We start from the raw sequence: 15,419 nt of genomic DNA on the forward strand, positions 1-15,419 counted from the left end.
TATCCATGGGAATAGATAGAAAAGAAGGGAGTAATGAGCACATCTATACTGGTGTTCAGTTTGCCTTCCCCACTTTTATATAGTCTAGTGTGCCCTGTTGAGGGAATGATGCTGCCCACAGTGTGCAGGCCTTCTCGCCTCAATCAACAAAGTCGAGAAAATTCCCCATACATATGCCCCAAGTCCCATCTTCAGGGTACCTGTGCTTTCTGTCAAGTTGACAATTCAACACTGTCTGTCACAGAATACAAATTAGGTTCTTCCTGATCATAAATCAGAAAGGCACTTATTTTAAAATATTTATTTGGTGCATTATAATTTTACCATTTATTACAAATAAAAGCAACTTTGCACGCTAGTGAGATGACTATGCTTATTTGTTTGTACATGAAGACTAACATGTTGGCTGAATATTCAATACTACAAGATACTGAGCATCCTCAATAATCAAGACACACAAAAGGCTCAAATATGAGCCGAGGTGTTTCAAGGAGCATTTGTTGGCATTGCACAGTGTGACAGTATGAAGCACACATGTTGTGTGTTCAGAACCAAGGCTGTGGTTATACAGCCCAATGCAACATGGTCAAGCACCATCAAAAACACCTAGAATTCATTATGTCCCAAGAGATAATTCTGAATTAATTTTTGGTGGTTGTTCACTCCGAGATTTTTGCTATTGCCAAATATTTCATGTCTTCTACATTCAACTTCACGACTCCATATGGCATAGTTTTAGAAGCCATGTCGTAAGTCAAGCATATTTTGTCACCCTTTCATTTCTCCTTTTATTCCTGTGTCCCCTTTAGTCACTCGGGTATCTTAATCCAATTAATTTCTAAAACTTAGAGTTTGAAGAAGGGAAGGGTATAACTCCACTTGATACCTTAAAACTGTAACACTGGCGATGGGGTGGTGCACACCTTTAATCCCAGAACTCAGGAGGCAGAGGTAGGCAGATCTCTGTGAGTTCGAGGCCAGCCTGCTCTACAAGTGTCTAGTTCCAGGACAGGCTTCAAAGCTACAGAAAAAAAAAAACCTATAACACTGAACAGTCAAACCCGATTTCTACTTCACACTGTACTTGAAAAAAAAAAAAACTCTGAATTTTGGAGGATTGCTGGATTACATTCAAAGAGACACCCAAGAATGCATATCTTTTTTTCTTCCCACAACACATTTGTTTGTTGGTTTGTTTTTTGAGTAAAAATGAAAAGCTGTTCCTAGCAGATGCTTGGTTACTCGTCCCCTGAATGCAAGCTTTTCAGCCATGGGAATGGTGGGAGGCCACAAGGACTGGGGATATGACACAATCCTTTTCTGAAGGCAAATTCGCCCTCTTTAGCCTGCCAGAGAAATTATTTTTCCAGGAAAACTAAACAGTAAGCACATACTTGGATGTTTCTTTCAAGCAAGAGAGGAGCCCTTTCTATCCCATTTAGACCAGGCAAGAGCCCAAATGATTTGCTTCACTGCCTATCATAACGGGGAGTATGGGACAGGACCAGCAGGGAGCTGGGCTCATCTCTCCCTGCAGGGTGGACTAGTGGAGCAAAGTTCAGAGGCACAGACTCCCCTGAAGCCTGCAATCAGGGAAGCTGAAGCTGAGGCCACCCAGGACTCCTTCGAACACACACAAATCTCTCCCCCCACCCTTGCTCTCCCCTCCTTCTCTCCCTCTGTGCTCAGTTCAAGGCAGCACCTCACAAGGAGAGTAATCTGGAACCAATAGTGAAGCTGGAGAATACAGAACATGGGAGCTGGTGGTCCAGGAGGCCCCAGAATGGATACAATGATGATTGTGCTGGCCAGTCCTGAAGGCTGCTGAGTATACTGTGTTTAAATGCAGATGAACTAGCCAGTGCCACCAAGAACTGCGAGCGACAGAGGAGGAAGCTGATCTTTCCTGCCTACCTTCCTAGCTTTCAGGCCTAGGTGTGCTGCCTGGAACTTTGTTTCTTGGGTTCTGTGCACACTCCAGACACCAACAGCCCCATCTCCTTGCCCCTGTTTTGCTGAGGGTTATGGCTCACTCTCTGAAAGCTTCAACTGTAAGGAGGTATGTGTGCATGCCCAGCACACATAAAACAGACCCAAAGCCAAGCTCTGTCTAGTCTAGGCCAATTTAGGCAATAAATCTTGCTCAATTCCCTGATTCGAATACCTTTGGCTACCTCCACAAGTCCAGTCTATTCTTGATCCAAGGCTCTTTGGCCAAGATCCCTGCACTGTCGGCACGCATTCCTCTTCCCCATCCAGCCTGAGCTCACTCTCCCCTGGCTCCCCTCAAATCCTTCCTCTTCAGAATTGCAATCCTTTGAACCAAAACTCTTATTCCTCCACACACACACAAAAAAAAAAAAACACCCTATTTTCTGACTCTTAACTTTCTTTGAACCTCGACTCCTAAATTCTCTCAAATCTTCTAGCACTTGAAATCTGGGAACTTTAGATGCTCCAGGAGAAGGCTATCTGTATGTGTGTTTCGTAGCACCCACTGGCAGATCCCCCTGGAAGGGAGCAAGTGTGAGAGGTGCCCTCGCATGTGATCTACCTTGTGACTTGGAGGATTGTTGGACTCTAAAGCTAAGTTACCAACAAAATAGGTTCCTTTCATGAGCTAAAAGAAGGAAAAGTTAGCTCCCCTTCCAGACTCACCGTGCATTGGTCTGGGTAAGTAGAGCTTTAGAAATAAAATGAGAAGGATAAAGTGAGACACAGTGTCCAAAGTCTCAGGATAGAACAGATTCTCCCAAGAATTGCTGGAAAGCAAGGCTAACAGCCACTGCAAAAAATGGTGACTCCATGTGTCCCTAAAAAGCCCCATCTTTCACCTGGCCAAGGCCTTTACACTGCCAAGGAGCTCCTGTTGTTCCATCAGGACTAAAAACCCAATCTGTTTCTCATTGCTACTTTCCAAAGCACACGCCTACCCATTGTATCACCCGATTCTCACCATGACCCTATGAGGTAGGTAGGATAACTATTAACTTTCTCTTGGCTCATTTCTGGAAGATTCCCAGGAGTCCCATTTCGTACAATTGTGAGTTGACAGATTTGGCTCCATTTGTACATGTTAACAAAACCCCGGCCTGATCCAATCCTTGTGTAAAGGGAAGATTCGTCATGCAACATTGACCTAAGCTAGGCAGAGAAAAGCCTCATCATAAGGGAGTGATTGGGGAAGGGAGGCATCTTGGGAAATTTGCAAATTCTACTCCTCCTTTCTGTTCCTAGAGTGAAAACCCAGGCTTTGGAATGGGGAGGCCTGTATTAATCTCCTCATCCACCCCACCCACACCATGTGAATGCATGGTTTATGCGCATGTGTGTGTTCAGGAGCATGCAGAGACCAAAGGAGGACATCAGGCACCCTCTGTCTGTCACTCCTCACCATATTCCAAGATGAGCTCTCTCTCTTCTTTTGTATAGACAGGATACTAATGATAAATAGCCGTATATTTAGCTTCAACTACAGCAATTAACGAAGTTCCCATTATGGGCCTGGCTCTGGTGGGAAAGGTTGGAGACAGAGAAATCTGAGGTGTCCACTTAACCTCTAGATGTTTACAGCTTTGCTGGGAGCTATGAACACACTACACAACACGCAGCAGCTAGTGGGGATTGAAGAGGTGCTAGGGGAACTGATGTGGCTGGGGAAAGCAGTCTGGAACAGCCCAACAGAGTGCTTTTGATCCATAGAACAGTGTTGGAAAGTAATGAATACTTAGATATGATTTTTGAACAGATTAAAGAAGCATAGTGCCATGCATATAGTGAGCAGCTCAACAAAGGGTTCTGTTAGCAGGCTTAAGGGTTGGGCCTATAGCCAGCTTGCCTAGCATGTGTGAGGCCCTAGGTTTGATCCATCATCAGGGAGGCTTGATGGCTCAAGCCTGTGATTTTGCACTGGGGAGACGGAGGTGGCAGAATCAAAAGTTCAAATGTCATTCACAGCTACATAGGGAATTGGAGGCTATCCTAAGCTACAAGAAACTCTGTTTCCAAAATTGTGCCTAAGAAAACATTAAAGGACAGAGTGGATTTGGAGACCCTGAAGATGATAAGGGTTCTACTGTTTGTTAAAACAAGGTCTCACTATCTTTCCCAGGCTGGCTTCAAACTCCTGGGCACGAGCTGCCCTCCAGCCTCTGTCCTCCCCCACGGGGGGAGGAGGGCTAGAACTTCAGGCATATTTGTCCTTTTTTTTTCTTATTAAGTTTTAAGTTCAAATGTAAAGTTGTAGATTTTATCATGGGTTCTTCAGAAGTGCATCGGTCTTGCTCTTAGCTTTAATGGAGGAAACATTTGTTCCAAAACGTGTTAGCAAACCATATTTGTGGCAGAAATGCAAGCTTTTGAATACTTCCCTAGTATGCAGCTTTTAATCCTTCTACAATTTTAAGATGAGAACACTGAGGTTCAGGGAAGCTAAGTAATTTGTCCAAGGTCACACAGCAACAAGGTGCTCAGACCTCTGCTCTCTAGCTTCAGAGAGTGTTACCAGTCTACCGTGGTCGGTAAGGATGGAGTCCTCTATCGATTTCTAAGATACTCAAATAAGTATTGTGTCCTTAATTCACAATCTCTCAGAAGGTATTTTTAGGTTTGTTTTCAGTTGGTTGGTTGGTTTTGATTTTTGAGAAGGGCCTTGCTATGTAGCCCAGGCTAACCTCAAAGTTAGTGTATATACCAGGATAGACTTGAACTCAGACTACACCTACTTCACTTCCTCGACTGTCAGGATTGCAGGCACCACCACGTTCAGCCCTTCATATAGGCTTTTGGGAACAAGTAGTTGGTCAGTGTTTTCAAGTCCATTGAATTTCGTTTATAACAATGACCATATAGTTTTGCTCAATATGCAAATGCAATGAATTGTATTGATACATTTCCTGGTGTATGAATAGGCCTTAAATTCCTGGGATTTTCCATACTTGACTGAAATCCTACTTGGTGTGTCCACCCACAAAGGAAAAGAGACTTGTGTATCTTCCATCCTGCTATAGTTTCCTCTCCAGTTCTGGCCGTCCTCATGGTGTTCACCTAGACTCTAAATGTATTGGCATAAATAGTAATCTAAAATATCTGTTACTTTAAATTTAGGCCCTTACATGCCTACTAAGACTATTTAATGTTCTCCCTCACTTTTTCTATATTCTGTCTGCCTCTCCTTTCCACTCTCTTGGTGTTTTTTTTTTCTCCTTCGTGAGTTGTTCCTTAAACAAACTTGCTAACTTGCACTAATGTTCACGATCTTCCCAAAGATCCGCTAGTGCTTGTATTGATCAGCTTTCCATTCGGGACTGTGTGTTTTATAAATCTTCGCATTCATGTGCAAAGCTTACTCCTCCAAAGCCCATCTGTGTGGAGCATCCTCTCCCCAGGCCCTCTCTCGCCCAGCCTACTCCTACTCATTCTTCAGTGTCTGCATCATGTCTTTCAGGAAGCCTTCGCTGACCCTCCAGGATGATTTAAGTGCTTATCCCCTGGCCTCCCCCAGCAACTTCTAGCTCTTATCATCCTGTGTTATAATTAGTGATCTGTTTGTCTCTCCCTTCCCTATCAGACTATGAATTCCTTGAGGGCAGGGACCATGTCCGGTTCATAATTGTATCTCTAAGTACCTAACACGGAATTTGACATCCCAAGTAGGAATTCTGTAGAAGTTTGATTGAAGAGAGTGGCCCAGCCATGGCCCGGCAGGCAGATACAACGAAGGACTTCCCATCACAGTCTGCTTTCTGTCTGAGGTTTGGTTGCGGGGGCGGGGGGGGGGGTTGTTTTGTTTTAACTTAGTCTCACTCTCTAGACCAGGTTGATCAGCAACGCAGCCTTTTACTGAATTCGTGGCAGGTCTCCTGCCATAGCCTCCTAAGTGCTGGGATTGCAAGCATGAGCTGCCTCACTGGGTGACTTTCTTTTGCTGATTTTTAGAACATAGATCGCTTTCAAGGTGTCGTCCCAAAGGCTAGTCCTTGGTGAGATGCCCTGCTCTATTCCTTTTTCACCCCTGTACTCTAGCAGAGATCTGGTGAGTTCAGCTCCAAACGATACATGGCCACGTTGCTCCCTAATGGGGCTGGCACCAATTACAGTAACAGTCTACAGACTGCCTCGTGGCTTTGCTATTTCAAAGCATTATTCCTGCGTTGGGGCCTTCTCTGAAACGAGGGGGAAAGGATTTCACCCCTTCTCCTTCTCTCGTTTCTAATCTCATCTTCATCACCCCTCCCTCTCAATTTGTCTTTCTCCAGCTCCCTTCTCTAATTCACTATCGACCCTGTAGACTTTTATAACTTGTGCCCAGAGGTGTTTTGAAAATGTGAACTGAAATAGTAGTTTGTAAAATTGGCAACACCCATGCACGGCTGCCCTAGGTTTTCTTCTGGAAACTTCTGTGGTTAGCAACCAGATCCAAAGAAAGCAGAATGCAGGCTGAAGCGAAAGAGAGGCATAGAAAAATCACAGAATACCGTCGACATTAGGGCTGGCTGCTGCCCGCTCTCAGCCTTTCCCTCCACCCCAAGCTCCAAAGCTAGACTGTTTCTCAAGACAAAAATCCAACTTTTGACTGAGAGCTTTCTTGTTCACTGTGAATTTGCTTCCTAAGAAAGATAGTCTCTCTTTGTCACATAATCTGGATTTCTTCTTCAAGGAAGGACTTACAAAACTAAAACAACAAAGCAAGCAAACAAAAGAACTATTTAAGAGCAAAAGCATTCTGAAGGGAAATCGCAGGGAGCAGACCTCAAAGTGCTTGTGTTACCTGCTTAAGACAGAACTAAGGACAGAGGCGTGACTCACGAGGGGCCATGTGGTCCCCAGGGATGCCGAAGAAGCCCACTGGGTTTATGCTAGTCTACCTCCAATATCCAGGCCAGATTTTATTTTTGAGATTCCATTCACCCATTCATTCTTTCATTGCACAAACATTTGTCAAACCCTTCTGATGTCTAGAAAGCACAGTGCTGGGGACTCCTTATCCTAGACATATAAACTCCCACCCGATGCCCCCAAACTCTTGCCTTACAGACATAGTTGCAGGCTTCTTAACATCTCTAAGCTTTGAGGTGTGGTAACTGTGAATGTTTTCTTTGCATCTCCCTACCTGGACAGCCTGGAGACTATGGTTTGGAGCAGTGTTCCCCTCTACTGCTATGGCTATATACAGCGTGTGGAGAGCCAATGCGTGGTACAGTTCCCAGGGACTCTGTGTGAGCACCAGGTCACCTGAAATCGAGGGGAGGCAATCTCGTCGGAGCTAAGGAGGGTGTGCTTCTTGCTGTCTGTGCTACAGTTAATCCATTGCCATCTGTCTTTGTTTTGCTGACTCATGGCTTTCATTTGGGTTGGCAGTTCTTCTGCTGTTGGCTGCAGCCTTTAACTGTTTACAGAGGGCTGAGATGGATGGAGAATTAGGGGCTTTGCATTCGTTCCCCGAATGAAATCCTACCCAGGTACTGTGGGCCTCTTGTCGAGGGGCTGAGGCCAAGGCCCTTGGATTTTGATGGATGGTGGAGATTAAGTGTAGGGTAACACATCATTTAGTCTGATTGCAAGGCCAGATTTCTCCCAAGTGCTGCCAAATGAGCTGGGAGGTCATGTGAATTGTCTGCCCAAGCACAAGGGAGCACCATGCCTTTTAATTAGAACAAGGATGAATGATACGTGAGGCTTTGGTTTGTCAGAGAACTTGGAGTGCCTGAATCCTGTATTTCATTCAAGAAAGCTATACATGCATACTATTTTGTCTCCATGCTCCACCTTGCCTCTCCCAAATATTCTTTCCTACACTTCGCATCTCATCAGGATGTGGCTTCTCTTGTGTACTGTCCTTGGCTTTGACTGCCCTTCTGGAGTCAGCAACTCTGGGGAGATCTATTCTTTATTTCAGTGAATGATAGACTCATCAAGGTGAAAATTTTGGCAGCCTTCATGAGCCGAATGCAATGAGCATACATTAGCTGTTCAAACTGGCACACTTTAAAGGGGGAAATCACTGCAAAGAAGAAGAAGAAGAAGAAGAAGAAGAAGAAGAAGAAGAAGAAGAAGAAGAAGAAGAAGAAGAAGAAGAAGAAGAAGAAGAAGAAGAAGAAGAAGAAGAAGAAGAAGCCAACACAAATGGGTACCTCCTGAGGCAAATCAGTACCTGTGTGTCCCCTACATAAGGCTCTTTTCCTCCCTTTTTCTACATAAGGTTCCTTTTCTCCCCTTTTTCTTCCTACCCCAGTTCCCAAGCAGCAGGAATGGTCAACACAAAGGCTGGGTAGATATAGATATGCCAAGGGACCTTCAACTCTCTTCTCCCGAGAAACGACCTAGTACTGACAGAAGATGGTCTTGAAAAGGTTAAAATAGCTATGACCCCACTTTCATCTTAGCATAAGTCAAACTTTCTTGGCTTCTTAGCAGCCATTTTATCAGACATCCTAGACATGTGCCCATTGAGTTTTCATAGTTGTTAAAGGAAAATGGTGGCTCCCCTCATGTCCTTTTTCCCCAGGACCCAACAACCATAACACAAAGTGGAGATTATAAAAATGTGTTCTTTGAAAAGCTAGTATTATATAAACAAGCTACCCCATGGAGGTGGCTTTTCAAACTCATCAATCCCAGAAGGGGTTTTCTATCTTTGGGGAGAAAGTAAAAAGTGGCCTCCATACATTTGAGCCTTCTGTCTCTAGCAAAACAACCTAAAGTTCTGAAATGATTAAATAGATAGTGACCATTGAAATCACCAGATCCTCTCCTAACTATACACCCAAGAGAACTGGAAACAAATGCCCATGAATGCCCATGGCCAAGATGGAGGGAATGCAAGTGCCCCTCATCTGTTGAGGAGAAAAGCAAAAGTGGCATACTCTTATAATGGGATGTTGTTCACACACATCCCATAACCACACTAAATCTTAAAAGCATATTCTGGCCGAAAACTCTCATCACCAGATACATCATGTGATTCTGTTTTATGAAATGAAAGGAAAGGCAAATCCATAGAAAGAGAAAGTAGATTAGTGGTTGCCTAGAATTAGGCAGGCTGGGGAATTCAGGGTGGGGCAAGTTCTTCTAGGAGACTGAGAATATTCTAGAAATGATTGTGGTGATGGTTGTACAACTCAGAATGAACAAAAACCACTGAATTGCATAATTTAGATGGGCATATTGCATGGTGTATAAAATATGCCTTCATAAAGCTGTGAAAAATTGGCCTCCAATACCAGACTACCAAAGGTAGTCTCGCTCCTCAGTCAGAACATGGAGACATTCCCTTCTAGACAGTTCTCTGGCTGTAGGAAAGATAAGCACAAACTTGGACAAATGCTTCATAAGGAAAGGGCAGTGGGAGGAAGCCTTCTTAATACCCACAAATCTTTGGGACTTTCCTTGATGATGTTTTCACTTTCTTTGAGACAAAGTCTTACTAAAAGCCTAAGTTGGCTTCAGACTTGTGATCCTCCTGCCTCTGTCTCCTTAGTGCTGGGATTGAAAGCATGTGCTGCTAACCCCAGTTTGACTAGCCTTTGTAGAAACACCAAACACTAACTTACAGGATCCAAGAATAGTGTACTAGAAAGAGCCTTTGAGCCTAGCCCATTCTGATCCCCCGAAAGATGATGAGTAAGAGGAAGTAACTTGCCTATGTCACCGAACTTGTCAGTGGCAGAAAACAACAACAACAACCAGAATCTGGTACTCCAAACACCAACTCCTTGAGGTTTCTCCTGCCCAACTTTTCCCATTCCTCTGGCCTCTCCAACCCGGTTCCTTTAACATTTCTGCTGAAACTCGGGAGGAGCCAGGTCTGAGAATGCAAGCCCCAAATCAGGGGAATTTACTGTTCTGCAACTCCAGTACAATTTTCCTAAATAGCGGGTCAGGAAATCAGCATTATAAGTCTCCCACCACCAGGATGTGGACAGAGTACAGGATTTGACCCCTGGTACAACTAAATTTGTGGAAGAGTCACATGCTTTTCTTTATACTGTATTTGGTGGAATTAGAAGAGAAAAACAATATTCATCTTAGGAAAACCTCGGTGACTGCAGATTTGCTGGCAGCCTTATTTCCTCTCGCTTTCTTGGAAGAAAGCGAGCGAAAAAGCAGCTGTACAAATTAGCCCTGACCAGCAGGCCCGGGACCAAAACAAAACAAAGCAAAAAAAAATATAATGAAATAAAATAAAGCCCCAAACAAATCAGGCTAAATATTGAAATCAGAAAGAAAAATATATCTCACTCTCTGCCAACTCAAGCTCCTGAAACCCAAAGCTCCACTTGGTTATCAGCAATATCCTCTTTCCAAGCCGAGAGCAAGTTGGGGAACACATTTTGAAACCCCTTCATCGGCATTCCCATGTTTTTCTGACGGCCCTGTCTGACGGCAGTGCAATCATTTTTCATGGTTCTTGGAGTCAGATCAGTCCCATAGTAAAAGATGTGCTTCCTAGGTCATCAGTCAACAGACAGTGTGTTCTAGTGTGGGTGTGGAGGAAGACAGGACATGGAGGAGACACGATGCCTCCCTGACAGAAGCAGGTAAGAGGAAGGACAAGGGGACACGTGTATGTTGAGAGGTAGTGAGGGGATTAGTCTTTCAGGAATAGTTTTTTTTAAAGGGAGTGTGGGGGCATTTGGTTGAAAACAGCTTGTGGAGGCAATGTAGTGTGTTAAGGAGGCAAGTGGCACATGGAAACCACGCTGGGGAAGTCTTCTCGTCACCATTCTGTCAACATTGGGTTGGATGTTCTCCTCTGGACTCCACGAATCCCTTGGCCTGATCGTAGCCCTTTTCACATTTTCCTATGCTTCGTTGCTTTCTTGCATTCCTTCCCTTCCAGCAGAATTCCTAACGGAAAGCGCTGCTGTCTGGTTGTTTGCACGGATCTCTAGTAACTGAACAAAGGGCTTAGCATGTGGCGCATGTTCAGGAAATGTTTGTTGATGGGCCAAATAGAGTCGAATAATAGAACTCGAGATAGCTGGGAAGAGCTCTCTGCAAAAGAAGTCAGGCAGAGGCAACCAGTTAGAAGGATGGTTCTCTGGTGCAAGCAAAAGGAACTCCAAGAACAGAGGACGACGGGGATGGATTAAAAAGTGGGAGCTTGCTTAATACTGCTGACCTTACAAAAGAAAGCCAAACGTCTGTGGGACGGAAGCAGGTTCCCCCATGATGCAGTGCAGTGGGCCTACAGACCACAATAGGGTTAACGAAGCCCGCTTCCACTTCGTGGACCAATTGGTCATGGGCCCAGCTGTCTGTGGGGACTCTAGTCCTTCCGTCCTCTTCATGTCTAGAGGTGAAGGGGGATGGACTAGACCACCGTTGACGGCCTCTGCCCAGCTGTCTCTTGCCGGCTATGCTGAGTCCCCAGAGAGCTAGAGCTGCCCGGTAAGATTCCGCTGGGGAGGGATGGTCTGCCACAGCCCCCTTAATCCGATGCTCTCCACCCAGCTCCCACCACCTGGAGGTGTCACACAAAGATGCTCCAAACAAAGGAAAGCACCAGCCGCAGAAACAGGAGACTTCTTTGCCCCTCCATGCCTGTTTCGTTCCACCTTCAGTCTCTCTGCGGCCTGGGGGTGGGGGAGCGGGGAGTAAGGGAAAACCACGGAACTTTTCAAAATCCCGTTTTCCAACAGCTAAATCAGGTTCATTCTGTGTCTCCTGCACAGGCTGCATTCGTCTGGGTAATGTAAACACTGCGAGGCCACAGCTGTCTGCCAGCTGCAATGTTGAAGCCCATTTCAGGGGGCATGAAAAAACCTGTCTGTAACCATCACAGATGAGAAGTGTTAGCTAATGAATGGGCCCTGCTGAGACCAGAGCCCAGCTGAGTTATTTCAGTCTTGGGCCTTAGCAGAGATTTTTATTGGGTAACACATTTCAAATGCTCCAGTCACTCTCTAGACCCCAGATTGGAGCCCGGTGCTCAATCTCCCCCACTCTACCTCCCTTTAAAAAAACCTAATTTACTCCAGGGACATTCCTGGTGCAAGGTCAAGAATCTTGGTGTTTGGAGTGCTAGGTGATTGGTTAAGGAGGGTACGGTAGGGGCTTAGAAATGCCATGGGCCTCCCTGCAGTAGTGTAAAAGCCAAGGCTACGCATGGCTTCTAGTTGGACTGATCAACATGAAGCAACCTAAGAGGCAATTAGCTTGGGGCTGAACATCAATATTCTGACTACGCCTAAACTGTTGGTTTTTTATTTTTCATTTTTAAAAAGGGTGTGTGTGTGTATGTATGGTGTGGTGTGCATAGGTGTACAGTGTACATGTGTGATGTATGTATGTGCATGTGTGTTTGTGTGTGTGTGTATACATGTGAGTATATTGGAGTATGTGTGTACATATGCCACAGAATACATATGGATATCAGAGGGCAACCTACCATGTTGGTCTTCACATTTGCCTTAAGACAGTCTTTTGTTGTTTGTTTTTGTTGTTGGCCACTGTACATGCCAGGCTAGCTGCTGCCCCAAAGGCTTCTGTAGATTCTTCCATGTCTTCCTCCCATCTCACCATTCTGGGATTTGAATTCTAATCCTCATGCTTGTTCAACAAGTACTTTGCCTGCTGAGCAATCTGTTGAGCCCTTAAGCTGATAGTTCCTGCTGGCCCCTTGACCACTCTACTCTTCCTACTCCTCCTCTTCCTCCGTGGACTCAGGTAAAAGAGAAGGATACCAAAGCCAGTACCACCAGGTAGGATGAGATGAGGGCTACAGCCCAGACAATTTGCTGAATAGCCGCCTAGAGTATGGCCAAGACCTTTCAGACTGTCCTAGAATACAAGTGGGTGGCTGATTATCCAGCCCTATGGATGAGAGGAACCCACAGGAGGAATGTGGGCTTGATACAAGTCAGTGGTTTTGTGGTGGTAAAATACAAATGACATAAAGTTTACTACTTTAACAGTTTTCAAAGGCACGGTTGACTGGTATTCAGTACATGCGGTACATTATTGTGTCAGCATCACCTCTGCCTAGTTTGGGATCATCTTCATCACCCCAGAGATGACCCACACATGCTTTAAGCATTCATTCCTCACCCCTTCTCCTAACAGCTCGTGGAAACAACTGTTGTGCCTTCTGGCTACAAATTCACTTATTCTAGATGTCCCCTATAAGTGCGATTCGCAATATGTGGTCGTTGGTGTGAAGTCAGCCTTTCATGAGTGTGTGCTAGCCATCAGATTCAACCCGAGGAATGAGCCTTCAATACACATCAGCTGATGGCGACCACCACATTTGGAGTAGTACTTAGCTCATGATGGCGTTTGCCGGGGATTTGTTTGTTCATCCTTTTTTGTCTTCATAACAACTCTAAAGTAGGAAATACTAATACCCCTTCGTTAAAAGATCTGTAGTCCAAGGCTTAAAGAAACTGAACAGGAAGGCCTAGTTTGCACTGGTAATTACGATTCTGACTTGAGTCCTTCTATTATTTATCATCTACTTAGCCCTACTTAGAGCCACCCTGCTTGTTTAGAGACTACACATACACTACTTCCTTTTTGTTATGTGCTGAATGACTCATCTTGCCCCCCACTTAAATTCCTACTGTGCTAATACCATGCAGGAAAATAATTTCAGTGGACTCTTGTGAAGATGCCCATGTGTTGTCAGAGAGAGAAGCTTAGCATAAAGGCTTCCTCGTGTAGCTCAGTGGTAGAATGCTCCGCCTGGTAAACCCTTCCAGCACTGCTAAGACGATGGGCGTGAAATCATAGGTCTAGCCTGAGTCTCCTAGTGTTCGCAGGCCCTTGCGCACACTCAGAGTTTCTTCATTCCTAGAGATCAGATACAACCCCCTTTCTCTTGCTCATGAGGGTGTATGGGAATGGTAATGAGAGGTGTTTGTACCAAGGTCTGTGTATCCACTCAATTTTTTGTCTTTTTTTTTTTTTGCTTTTTAGTTTGTTTGCTTGGTTTTTTTGAGACAGGGTTCTTCTGTGCAGTCTTGGCTGTCCTGAAACTCACTCTGTAGAAAAGGCTGGCCTCAAACTCATAGAGATCTGCCTTCCTCTGCTGCCTGAGAAATTTAAAAATTTAAAAGTGTACCACCATCGCCAAGTCAGACTGGTTTTTAGTTTTTTGGCTTTTTGCTTTGCCTGTTTTTGATAGTTCCAGTTCTTTTGAGATACAGCCTTGTTATATAGTCCAGATTGGCCTTAAATTCAAGATTTTCCTACCTCAGCCTTCCAAGTCCTGGGATCATGAGTGTGTACCACAAGCCCAGCTCATATCTAGACTTTAGAATGATGACTGGCCACATCTGACAGGAACTCTCATGTTCCAACTGCCTGCACAAGACATCAGACCAACAGCAGAACTTGGGAAAAGAGAAAAGGAAAACGGGAGTTGTTTCACCATTTCATAGACTCCGGGACGTGTGTTTAAAAGATCCAGAAATGAGGGCAGCCTTTGGGAAAGTTCAATGGAACTAAAAGAGACAAATATTGATACTCAACAGTCAGGTTCTATAATAAGAAGAAGAACGGTACGGCCTGAATTCAAATAAGCAGAACAGATGTGCCTCGTGTGTTATGAGTTGAAAATCTTTCCTTCATGTGGGATCAGTTAAAAATCAAGCCTGGGACTTGGTGTATGTTTAATATAAAAACTCTCAATAAAAGGACTCTAGAGACAAAAATCTAAGCAAGGGCATGCTACAGTCACCAGTGCAAATAATCAACCGGCTAGCATTTGCCTGTGAGAGATCAAGGCAGGCAAATGTGTGAGGATGACAATTACTGAGAACGGAGGTAGTGATGGAGAAAAGTGTTCTTTGCCATCAAAGCTGACCAGAGTTTACCACACAGACTTTTTCTACATAAGTGAGATTTAGAAGTGGGAGCTGAGCTGAGTTCCAGGGGCAGAGGAAGGGAAACACCAGGTCTATTTATTTACTTATTTATTTTATTGTTTTATATTATCGGAGAGAGGGGGACTCTCTATATGTCTGGAACTTGCTATGTAGAACATACTGGCTTTAAACTCACAAAAATCCTCCTGCCTCTGCTGCTGTGACTCCTGGTATGGGTCATCAAGTCCATTGAGTCTCATGACAGTTAATGCGGAAGAGAAGAATTTTCAAAAAATGAGCTCTGAGAAACACATAAACTTATCGCACAGAAGAGTTAATTCTGATTTGAATCAGTCCAGTTCAGGCACTGGGGAAGGTATGGAGAAAGAACGTTAGGCAGAATGTCTGCACTCAGAACCTCCAGAATTTAATTCTTTATTTCTCATGAGCATGAGAACTGGTAGAGAAACCAGGATTGCACACACTCTCTCTTGGATGATGCAACACCAAAGTGCCATATGCTTCTGCAGCACAGCTAACAGCCCTGTCCTTTTAAAGAATCCCTAGAATAAAATAGCTACCTGATCCAACAGAAGAGAAATGCAAACCAGA

General features: G+C 44.6%; 1 protein-coding gene across 4 annotated transcripts in view; it reads left to right on the forward strand.

The window, feature by feature from the left end:
* The window catches only part of Plac1 (placenta associated 1), a 165,627-nt gene that overhangs the window by 102,292 nt on the left and 47,916 nt on the right, over positions 1–15,419 (forward strand). The window contains exon 1 of one of the 4 annotated variants that reach the window (XM_085684641.2): positions 10,406–10,538. The exons of the other annotated variants lie outside the window; for them this stretch is intronic. The gene's annotated coding sequence lies outside the window, so the exon portion shown is untranslated. Of the gene's footprint in view, positions 1–10,405; positions 10,539–15,419 lie in introns of those variants that run through there. 4 annotated transcript variants of the gene reach the window in all.

This window comes from Myodes glareolus, chromosome X, assembly GCF_982192425.1.
Source record: "Myodes glareolus chromosome X, mMyoGla1.1, whole genome shotgun sequence".
In the NCBI taxonomy this organism is placed as follows: domain Eukaryota; kingdom Metazoa; phylum Chordata; class Mammalia; order Rodentia; family Cricetidae; genus Myodes; species Myodes glareolus.